Below are 12,290 nucleotides of genomic sequence, written 5' to 3'. Positions count from 1 at the left end.
CGAAGGCTGTACTGGAGGCGGTGCTGGATCTCGTCGTCAATGCCTGCTCTTGTTGATAGGAGACTCCCGAGATAAGGGACGTTGTCCAGGGCCGCGCCGTAGATCTTGATGTCTGGGGGGCAGTGCTGTGCGGCGAGGACAGGCTGGTGGAGGATCTTTGTCTTACTGATGTGCTGTACCTGCCTTGGGAATATACAGTGAGACAGCGTAGAGGGAGCTTTAACCTGTAACCCGTGCTGTACCTGCCCTGGGAGTGTTTGATGGGACAGTGTAGAGGGAGCTTTACTCTGTATGTAACCCATGCTGTTACTGACCTGAGACAGTGTAGAGGGAGCCTTACTGTGTATCTAACCTGAGCTGTACCTGCCCTGGGAGTGTTTGATAGGACAGTGTAGAGGGAGCTTTACACTCTATCTAACCCAAGCTGTAACTGGCCCGTGACTCTTTGATGGGACAGTGAAGAGAGAGAAATTACTCTGTATCTAACACATACTTTCCCTGCCCTGGGATTGTTTGAAGGTATAGCGTAGAGGGAGCTTTACTCTGTATCGAACCCGTGCTGTACCTGGCCTGGGAGTGTTTGATGGGTTCGTGTAGAGGGAGATTTACTCTGTATCTAACCCAAGCTGTAACTGGCTCGTGACCCTGTGATGGGACAGTGAGAGAGAGAAATTACTCTGTATCTAACCTGTACTTTCCCTGCCCCTCATAATTTTATACACCTCAATGAGGTCTCCTCTCAGCCTCCTCTGTTCCAAGGAAAACAAATCCAGCCTATCCAATCTGTCCTTATAGCTAAGATTCTCCACTCCCGGCAACATCCTCGTAAATCTCCTCTGTACCCTCTCCAATGCAATCACATTCTTCCTGTAATGCGTTGACCAGAACTGCACGTAGTACTCTAACTGTGGCCTAACCAGTGTTTTATACAGCACAAGTATAAACCCCCTGCTCTTGTATTCTATGTGTCGGCTAATAAAGGTAAGCATTCCGTATTCCTACTTAACCACCTTATCCACCTGGCCTGCTACCTTCAGGGATCTGTGGACATACACTCCAAGGTCACTTTGTTCCTCTACACTTCTCAGTGCCCTACCATTTAAGGTGTATTCCCTTTCCTTGTTAGCCCTCCCCAAATGCATTACCTCGCACTTCTCTGGACTAAATGCCATTTGCCACTGTTCTGCCCACTTGACCAGTTAACATAAGAACATAAGAAATATGAGGAGTAGGCCATTTGGCCCCTCGAGCCTGCTCCACCATTCAATGGTTAATCTGATCATGGACTCAGCTCCACTTCTATGCCCGCTCCCCATATCCCTTTACACCCTTATCGCTCAAAAATCTGTCTATCTCTGCCTTAAAAATATTCAATGACCCAGCCTCCACTGCTCTCTGGGGCAGAGAATTCCACAGATTTACAACCCTCAGAGAAGAAAGTTCTCCTCATCTCAGTTTTAAATGGGCGGCCCCTTATTCTGAGACTATGTCCCCTAGTTTTTGTTTCCCCGATGAGTGGAAATATCCTCTCTGTATCCACCTTGTCGAGCCCCCTCATTATCTTATGTTTCAATAAGATCACCTCTCATTCTTCTGAACTACAATGTGTATAGGCCCAACCTACTCAGCCTATCCTCATAAGTCAACCCCCTCATCTCCAGAATCAACCAATGGGAACCTTCTCTGAACAGCCTCCAATGCAAGTATATCCTTCCTTAAATATAGAAACCAAAACTCTACGCAGTACTCCAGGTGTGGCCTCACCAATACCCTGTACAGTTGTAGCAGGACCTCTCTGCTTTTGAACTCTATACCCCTTGCAATAAAGGCCAACATTCCATTTGCCTTCCTGATTACTTGCTGTACCTGCATACTAACTTTTTGTGTTTCATGCACAAGTATCCCCAGGTCTCTCCGTACTGCAGCACTTTACAATTTTTCTCCATTTAAATTATAATTTGCTTTTCTATTATTTCTGCCGAAGTGGATAACCTCACATTTTCCCACATTATACTCCATCTGCCAAATTTGTTTGACATCTTAATGAAGAAGAAAGCTGAGTACTGCAGCATCAACCGCACAGCCGATTTTAGTATCTTCTGCAAACTTCTTAATCATACCCCCTATATTCAAATCTCGATCATTAATGTATATCACAAAAAGCAAGCGACCTAGTACAAAGTCCTGCGGAACCCCACTGGAAACATCCTTCCAGTCACAAAAACACCCATAAACCATTACTCTTTGCTTCCTGCCTCTGAGCCAATTTTGGATCCAACTTGCCACTTTGTGCTGGACCCCATGGGCTTTTACTTTTGTGACCAGTCTGCCACGTGGGACCTTATCAAAAGCTTTGCTAAAATCCATATACACTACATCATACACACTGCCCCCATCGACCCTCCTGGTTACCTCCTCGAGGGAGATATACTCTGAATCTGAACCATGCTATACCTGTCCTGGGAGTGATTGATGGGACATTCAAGAAGGAGTTTTACTCTGTACCTAACTTGTACGATACCTGGCCTGGAAGTGTTTGATGGGATAGCTTAGAGGGAGCTTTACTCTGTATCTAATCCGTGCTGTACCTGTCCTGGGAGTGTTTGATGGGACAGTGTAGAGGGGTATGGAGAGAAAGCAGGAACAGGGTACAGAAGGAATGATCAGCCATGATCTTATTGAATGGTGGTGCAGGCTTGAAGGGCCGGTGGCCTACTCCTGCGCCTATTTTCTATGTTTCGATGATGGGGCAGTGTAGACGGAACTTTACACTGTATCTAACCCTTGCCGTACCTGCCCTGGGATTGTTTAAGACAGTGTAGAAGGAGATGTACTTCGTACCTAACCTGTGCTGAACCTGCCCTGGTAATGTTTGACGGGACAGTGTAGAGGGAGAAATTACATTGTATTTAAACCATGCTGTACCGGCCCAGTGACTCTTTGATGGGACAATATAGAGGGAGCTTTATTCTGTATCTAACCCATGCTGTGAAGAAGGCAGGAACTTGCATTTCTATAATGACTTTCCTGCCTTCAGGTCCTCTCAAAGTGCTTTACAATCAATGAAGTACTTTTGACGCGTAGTTACTATTGTAATATAGGAAATGTGGTTCACCAGCCCTGGGTGTGTTTGATGGGACAGTGCAGAGGGGACTTTACTCTGTATCTAACCCGGGCTGTACCTGGCCTGGGAGTTTTTAAATGGAACCACATAGAGGAAGCTTTACTCTGTGTCTAATCCGTGCTGTGAAGAAGGCAGGAACCACCTTCAGGTCCTCTCAAAGTACTTTAGAAACAATGAAGTACTTTTGAAGTGTAGTTACTATTTGCAATGGAGGAAATGTGGTACACCTGCCTGGAGTGTTTGGGACAGGGAGATTTACTCGGCATCTAACCTGTGCTGTAGGGTAGTCCTGACATCAGTAGCCAATGTAACCCCACTATTTAAGAAAGGAGGAAGAGAGAAAATATGGGAACTACAGACCAGTTAGCCTGACATCAGTAGTAGGGAAAATGCTAGAATTTATTATTCAGGATATAGTAACAGGGCACTTAGGAAGTGATAATAGAATTGGGCAGAGTCAACATGGATTTATGAAAGGGAAATCTTATTTGACAAATCTGTGAGCGTTTTCTGAGGTTGTAACTGGTGGAACAGATAAAGGGGGAACCAATGGATGTGGTGTATTTGGAGTTTCAGAAGGCATTCGATAAGGTGCCACACAAGAGATTATGAAACAAAATTAGGGCTCATGGGATTGGACATGGATTTAGGATTGGTTAACGGACAGAAAACAGAAAGTAGGAAGAAACGGGTTATTTTTGGGTTGGCAGGCTTTAACTAGTGGGGTACCAGAAGGATTGGTGCTTGGGCCTCAGCTAATTACAATCTATCTCAATGTTTTGGATGACGGGACCAAATGTAATTTTTCCATGCTTGCTAATGATATAAAGCTAGGTGGGAATGTAAATTGTGAGGAGGATGCAAATAGGCTGCAAGGAGATATAGACAGGCTAAGTGAGTGGACAAGAACATGTAAAATGGAATATAATGTAGGGAAATGTGAAGTTATCCACTTTGGTAGGAAAAATAGAAAAATAATGAGAGATTGGGAAATGTTGGTGTTCAGAGGGACCTGTGTGTCACTGTAAACGAATTACTGAACGGTAACATGCAGGTACAGCAAACAATTAGGAAAGGAAATAGTATGTTGGCCTTTATTACAAGAGGATTTCAGTATGAGAAATAAAAGCAGGAGTGGGCCAATCAGTCCCTCGAGCCTGCTGCGCAATTAAATAAGTTCAGGGCTGATCTTCTACCTCAACACTTTCCTGCACTATCCCCATATCCCTTGATTCCCCGTGTCCAAAGATCTATCGATGTCGGTCTTGAAAATACTCAACAACTGAGCATCTACAGCCCTCTGGGGTAGAGAATTCCAACGATTCGCCACCAACTGAGTTAAGAAGTTTCTCCTCATCTCAGTCCTAAATGGCAGACCCCTTATTCTGAGACTGTGACCCCTGGTTCTAGATTCTCCAGCCAGAGGAAACATCCTCCCTGCATCAACCCTGTCAAGCCCTGGAAGAATTTTGTATGTTTCAATGAGATCACCTCTCATTCTTCTAAACTCTGGAGAATATAGGCCTAATCTATTCAATCGCCCCTCAGAGGACAATCCCCCCATCCCAGGTATCAGTCTGGTGAATCTTCATTGTACTCCCCCTATGCCAAGTATATCCTTCCTTAGGTAAAGAGACCTAAACTATACACAATACTCCAGGTGTGGTCTCACCAGGGCCCTATATAATTGCAATACAAGAGTAAAGATGTCTTTAAGGAGGGGAAACAGTGAGTGTTAAACTGAACCCAGCCAGAGTCAGCACCTCCAGGGAAGGGAGAGGGAGAGGAACCAGTGAGTGTCGAACTGAACCCAACCAGAGTCAGCACCTTCAGGGGAGGAGAGGGAGGGGAACCAGTGAGTGTAGAACTGAACCCAGCCAGAGTCAGCACCTTCAGGGGAGGGAGAGGGAGCAGTGAGTGTAGAACAGAACCCAGACAGAGTCAGCACCTTCAGGGGAGGAGAACCAGTGAGTATAGAACTGAACCCAGCCAGGGGTATGTTGGCCTTTATTACAAAAGGATTTGAGTACAAGAGTAAGGACATCTTATTGCAATTATATCGGGCCCTGTTGAGACCGCACCTGGAGTATTGTGTACAGTTTTGGTCTCCTTACCCAAGGAAGGATAAACTTGCCACAGAGGGAGTGCAATGAAGGTTCACCAGACTGATTCCTGGGATGGGGAGGTTATCCTATGAGGATTGAGCAGACTAGGCCTATATACTCTGGATTTAAGAATGAATGAGAGGCGAGAGGCAATGACAACATTCCATGAACGAATAAAAGAAAAAGAATGTGTGAGCGAGGTGTTTAAATTTGATCAAGGACACCTGCCAAATTATTAGAGACACTCCCTGTCCTTCAGGACCTGTGTCCAGGGGAGAAGCTGATGGTTTATCTGATCAGCTTTGGGTTAAATGTTGTGCTCATCGAGCTGAGCACCCTGTGCCAGCATCAAACACTCTCCAGTCGGACACAGCACGGGTTAAATACAGAGTGAACCCATCGGTCTCTTCCCGACACAGATACTGAGGGACAGGGAGTGTCCGGGAGAATTACATTTCTCACTCAATAAGGTATAAATTGATCCTGTACCTCTCCCCATTAATCCTGGGCTTCACACGGGTCGAATCCTGCTCCTGTTTCTCTTCCTGTAACAGCACTGAGCTCAACCCAGCCCATAATGAGCAGGGCTCAGGGAGGTTAGCTGCTCGGCACTGCCATGGTGTTATAAAGCAGGGCCATTCAGCCCAGCGGGTCCTCTCCTTGTCCCTTTAAAGGTGGAGAGGTGAGACATCCTGTCTCAACACACATCCCCTTGTTCATACTGAGAATCCCCGGGGAAGGGCCAGGGCCCAGAGTGTGGAACACAACCAAGGGGGAAAGGGGAGGAGCGAAGGGGAGGTAAATCAAGGAGTAGGGACTGAGGGCCACCAAGCTTCAGTTTTAGAGCCTGTAGACCTCAGGAGGGGAAGACCGAGTTCAGTAGTTTTATGATCCAAGGAGAGAATAAGGAGCAGATGGGGGGACTGGTGTGGATTCCAGCATAGTGAGGATGTAGGGGGAAGGAGATTGTGTCGGGCCATGTATTCGGGTGTCGGAGGGACAAGAGAGGAAAGGTCAGAGGAGCAATTACTGCAGCAGTGTCCATAAATAGTGAGAGAGAAGGTGGGGGTTAGAGTGGACCATGGACAGTCTGTTACACTGTCTGTTTGCTGTGACCAGCTTTCCTTCTGTTAAAAATAGCCTCCTGTAGCCCAGTGACACAGACAGCCCATTAAACTCCACCAATGTCCTTTGGTCTGGTGAGGTCTCCCTTTGTGAAACATGGGCTGTTGTTAAAGCTGCTGATTCTGACTCGCTCGCTGAGAAATAAGCTGCAGAACAGCCGACACCGTCAGCTTTCAGGAGACGTTTCACTTTGGAGATTGGATTGACCATTGAGTTTGACTAAATTGATAATAAAGTAACAATGCTGCTTTGCCCCGTGACAATAACAGATTAAATACAGTATTACAGGGACTCATTACCCTGGATGGTTGAAGTGGCCCATGTGATATAATACAATTTTCTGTCCTGTCAGATTTGGACATCTTGTAGATCCATCCTTTAAAAAGTTGTGGAAACTCAGTTCTCAGATAGATTCCACACAGTTTGTAACAAATGCCCAATCAGCTCATCTTATTCTCGAGACATCAAGGACCCGACACACTGCATGTGTGGGACACAAAGCTCATTTATTTTACGTTGATACGGATTAAACTCCAGCCCAGTTATAGGGTTACTAACAGCAGCATTAGCAAGCCTCAACAACCAGAATGAACATGGTTCAGTCCTGGATATGATTAACAGCAACAATAACAGCAGAATCCAACCCCTGTACTCACTTGTGAACTCGCTGGTGCCTCAGCAGGTTGGATAAATTAGTGAATCTCTTTGCACACTTGGGGCAGGTGAACGGCTCCCCAGTGTGAATTCGTTGGTGTGTCAGCAGATCCTTTGTGATTTTAAAGCACTTCTCAACATCAGAACATTTAAACGGTCTCTTTTCAGTGTGAACAAGCTGGAGTGTCCTGACTTTGGATGAATGAGTGAATCTCATCCCACACACGAAGCCTGAGAATGGCCTTTTCCCAGTGTGAACTCGTTGTGTGTCAGCAGGTTAGATGAACGAGTGAATCCTTCCCACATACAGAGTAGGTGAACGACCTCTCCCTGGTGTGCACTTGCTGGTGTTTCAATAGGTTTGACGAGTGAGCAAATGTCTTTGCAGTGAGAGCTCCTAAACAATCTCTCCGGAGTGTGAACTCGCTGGTGTGCCAGCAGGTGGTTGGATTGACAATATCCCTTCCCACACACTGCACAGGCGAACAGTCTCTTACTAGCATGAATTTGCTGGTGTTTCAGCAGGTTCGATGATTCTTTGAAAGTCTTTAGACAGTGAGAGCAACTGAATGGTCTCTCCCCGGTGTGAAGGTGTCGATGAGTTTCCAGCACACGGGTAATTGAATCTCTTCCCACAGTCCCCACATTTCTACGGTTTCTCCATGGTGCGGGTGTCCTTGTGTCTCTCCAGTTTGGATGATCAGTCGAAGCCTCGTCCACACACAGAACATGTGTACGTCCCTCCCCACTGTGAATGGTGCGATGTTTTTCAGGCTGTGTAACTGGTTAAAGCTCTTTCCACAGGAACACTCTCACTCAGGTGTGTGTGTGTCTCGGTGCTTTTCCAGTCACACTGAAGTTTGAAATCTTTTCCCATAGACAGAACAGACAAACATTTCTCCTTCCACATTGAAAGGCCGATGATATTGGGTCCCTGATGAATGGAGTGAGTGTGTCAGACCGGGATGTGATGTTGGGTGTGAGTTTGCGGCCTGTAAATGCTGCCCCCCTTCTCTCACAGCCTGGAACAGCAGTTTACAAAAGCCCTGACTGTGAGTCCAGGATAGAAATTCACAACATTCTCTCCTCCTGGTTCCTGGCCCAGGGAAAGGCCGCGCATGCGCCCTGCTGCCCCCTCAGCCTCCCAAGATGGCGGCCGTCCCCCCCGGGCCTGTCACCGGGAGAAAGACCCGCAGCTGCCACCCGGGGGCCCCGCTCGGTGAAAGGCCGGAGCCGCAGGTTCTTGTTCGGGGCCTGAGACCCGCACACGGTGTGTGTTAAGGCCGAGGCCTCCCGGGATTTATTAACCCTCTCCCTCCACCCACCGAACTCTCACCCGCTGTCGCCGCTCCGCCTCTCGCAATTCGCGCATGCTCAGCTCACACTGCCCGAGTGATTGACGGAAGCTCCCGACGAATAGAAAGAGCGAGGGCGTGGCTGGAGGACCGTGCGGGCGGTTGGTCCTCCAACCAATCAGAGTGCGAGGGGCGGGCCTTGCAGCACCTAGTGGGCGGGGCTGAGCCCGGGTCTCCCTCATTGGCTGAAACTCTGCCCTATTGTTAAAGCTGATTTCTCTCACACTCCAGGAGGAAACGGGACCTTCCTGTTGTGGCTAGTTCAACCTGACTGCCTGCCTCTCTTCCGCTCTTACATCCGGTCCAGGGTGTCCTTGGAGATGGAGCACACGGTGTCCACCGGTACGCTCGCGGCCTTCCGCGAGAGGTGGGCACCGGAGGGACTGGAGTGCATCATCACGCCCGGCAACCAGATTTTAATTTGATTTTACGTTTTTAAGTTTAATTTGTTTTAATTGCCGGTGCTTTTAGTGTCCCCCTTCCCTTTTATAGGGGGCACTGGGGAAAATTGTGATTTTAGTGCCCAAAAAAAAAAACAAAAAAAGAAAAGAAAAAAAAAAAGGGGGGGGGAAAAAAAAAGGGCCTTGTAAATGTCTGGAGTGTCACCCAGGTCGGGCGGCACCGTTTAATGTTTTATGTTTTGCAGGTAAACTCAAAAGAGTTTCCTGTTGTGGCTAGGAGTGCATCATCACGCCCGGCAACCAAATTTTAATTTGATTTTACGTTTTAAAGTTTAATTTGTTTTAATTGCCGGTGCTTTTAGTGTCCCCCTCCCCTTTTATAGGGGGCACTGGAAAAAAAAATGTGATTTTAGTGCCCAAAAAAAAACCAAAAAAAGAAAAACACAAAAAAAAAACACAAAAAAGGAAAAAAAAGGCCTTGTAAATGTCTGGTGTGTCATCCAGGTCGGGTGGCACGGATTAATGTTTTATGTTTTCAGATAAACTCCAAAAAGAGTTTCCTGTTGTGGCTATAAACAGATGGAACCCTGTGAGCTGGAGCAAACATTGCAGCATTTGGTAGTGAAATGGATTCATTCAGGACAGACAGCAGGGATTATTGCAGGAAATAACACAATGCAGTTAGAAAGGAAATGCCTTGTCTTATTAACTAGTAGGTTTGAGATTTCGGTGTTAGAACCTTTAATACCTTATTAAGAAATAGAAAATGAGCAGATTCTCGGTCCTCTACCGTACCTTATATTGATCCATCAATCAGAGTAAACATGCAAATCCCGCGTGTCCACAATAACTGACACGAGGTCAGCCCGCTGGATGGAACCTCGGGTGCCCTGAGCTAGATCTCCAATGTCTCCAGTCTCAACTATCCCCTTACATCAGTCATAGAAACATAGAAAATAGGTGCAGGAGTAGGCCATTCGTCCCTTCAAGCCTGCACCACCATTCAATAAGATCATGGCTGATCATTCACCTCAGTACCCCTTTCCTGCTTTCTCTCCATACCCCTTGATCCCTTTAGCTGTAAGAACCATATCCAACTCCATCTTGAATATATCTAACAAACTGGCATCAACAAATCTCTGCGGAAGAGAATTCCACTGGTTAACAATTCTCTGAGTGAAGAAGTTTCTCCTCATCTCAGTCCTAAATGGCTTACCCCTTATCCTTAGACTGTGACCCCTGGTTCTGGGCTCCCCCAACATCAGGAACATTCTTCCTGCATCTAACCTCTCCAGTCCCGTCAGAATTTTATATGTTTCTATGATATCCCCTCTCATTCTTCTAAACTCCAGTGAATACAGGCCCAGTCGATCCAGTCTCTCCTCATATGTCAGTCCTGCCATCCCGGGAATAAGTCTGGTGAAGCTTCGCTGCACTCCCTCAATAGCAAGAACGTCTTTCCTCAGATTAGGAGACCAAAACTGAACACAATATTCCAGGTAAGGCCTCACCAAGGCCCTGTACAACTGCAGTAAGACCTCCCTGCTCCTATACTCAAATCCCCTGGTTATGAAGGCCAACGTGCCATTTGCCTTCTTCACCGCCTGCTGTACCTGCATGCCAACTTTCAATGACTGATGTACCATGACACCCAGGTCTCGTTGCACCTCCCCTTTTCCTAATCTGCCACCATTCAGATAATATTCTGTCTTCCTGTTTTTACCACCAAAGTGGATAACCTCACATTTATCCACATTATACTGTATATGCCATGCATTTGCCCACTCACCTAACTTGTCCAAGTCATCCTGCAGCCTCTTAGCACCTTCCTCACAGCTCACACCGCCACCCAGTTTAGTGATATTACTCTCAATTCCTTCATCTAAATCATTGATATATATTGTAAATAGCTGGGGTCCCAGCACTGAGCCCTGCAGCACTCCACTACTCACTGCCTGCCATTCTGAAAAGAACCGGTTTATCCCGACTCTCTGCTTCCTGCCTGCCAGCCAGTTCTCTATACACGTCAATAAATTACCCCCAATATCATGTGCTTTAATTTTGCACACCAATCTCTTGTGTGGGACCTTGTCAAAAGCCTTTTGAAAGTCCAAATACACCACATCCACTGGTTCTCCCTTGTCCACTCTACTAGTTACATTCTCAAAAAATTCTAGAAGATTTGTCAAGCATGATTTCCTCTTCATAAATCCATGCTGTCTTGGACCGATCCTGTCACTGCTTTCCAAATGCGCTGCTATTTCATCTTTATCAATTGATTCCAACATTTTCCCCAGTACTGATGTCAGGCTAACCGGTCTATAATACCCCATTTTCTCTCTCCCTCCTTTCTTACATTAGCTACCCTCCAGTTTATAGGAACTGATCCAGAGTCGATAGATTGTTGGAAAATGATCACCAATGCATCCACTATTTCTAGGGCCACTTCCTGAAGTACTCTGGAATGCAGACTATCTGGCCCTGGGGATATATCGGCCTTCAATCGCATCAATTTCCCTAACACAATTTCCCGCCTAATAAGGATTTCCTTCAGTTCCTCCTTCTCGCTAGACCCTCGATCCCCTAGTATTTCCAGAACATTATGTGTCTTCCTTCATGAAGATAGAACCAAAGTATTTGTTCAATTGGTCTGCCATTTCTTTGTTACCCATTATAAATTCAACTGATTCTGACTGCAAGTGACCTACGTTTGTCTTCACTAATCTTTTTTTCTTCACATATCTATAGCAGCTTTTGCAGTCAGTGTTTATGTTCCCAGCAAGCTTCCTCTCATACTCTATTTCCCCCCTCCTAATTAAACCCTTTGTCCTCCTCTGCTGAATTCTAAATTTCTCCCAGTCCTCGGGTTTGCTGCTTCTTCTGGCTAATTTATATGCCTCTTCCTTGGATTTAACACTATCCCTAATTTCCCTTGTTAGCCACGGTTGAGCCACCTTCCCAGTTTTATTTTTACTCCAGACAGGGATGTACAATTGTTGAAGTTCATCCATGTGATCTTTAAATCTTTGCCATTGCCTATCTACTGTCAACCCTTTTAGTATCATTCGCCACTCTATTCTAGCCAATTCACATCTCATGCCATCGAAGTTACCTTTCCTTAAGTTCAGGACCCTAGTCTCTGAATGAACTGTGTCACTTTCCATCTTAATTATGAATTCTACCATATTATGGTCACTCTTCCCCAAGGGGCCTCACACAACAAGATTGCTAATTAGTCTCCCCTCACTTTTATACCCTGCAGTGATCCGTCTCTGGCACCAGTCTCTTCTTTGTCTTCTGGGTTTGGGCAGGAAGTGAGGAAAAGACAGCAGGAATTTCTCCAATCTGTGCTTTACAAGGAAACTTTCTCTGGATCCCAGCAGTTACTTTTCTTCAGAAATTTTCTCAATGTTGCTAAACTACCTGCTTACTGATAATTATGCTATTCCTTATAATTTCAAAATTAGAGGTATAAATATCACAAATTATAATCTAATCTATTCTATTACTCACTGCTTTAAGCTTA

General features: G+C 45.9%; 1 pseudogene; it reads right to left on the bottom strand.

Moving 5' to 3' along the window:
• The window catches only part of LOC139274081 (zinc finger protein 420-like), a 44,530-nt pseudogene extending 36,168 nt beyond the window's left edge, over positions 1 to 8,362 (bottom strand).
• Between the last annotated feature and the right edge of the window lie 3,928 nt (positions 8,363 to 12,290).

This window comes from Pristiophorus japonicus, chromosome 9, assembly GCF_044704955.1.
Source record: "Pristiophorus japonicus isolate sPriJap1 chromosome 9, sPriJap1.hap1, whole genome shotgun sequence".
NCBI classification, from domain to species: Eukaryota; Metazoa; Chordata; class Chondrichthyes; family Pristiophoridae; genus Pristiophorus; species Pristiophorus japonicus.
This window is presented reverse-complemented; position numbering and strand designations above follow the sequence as displayed.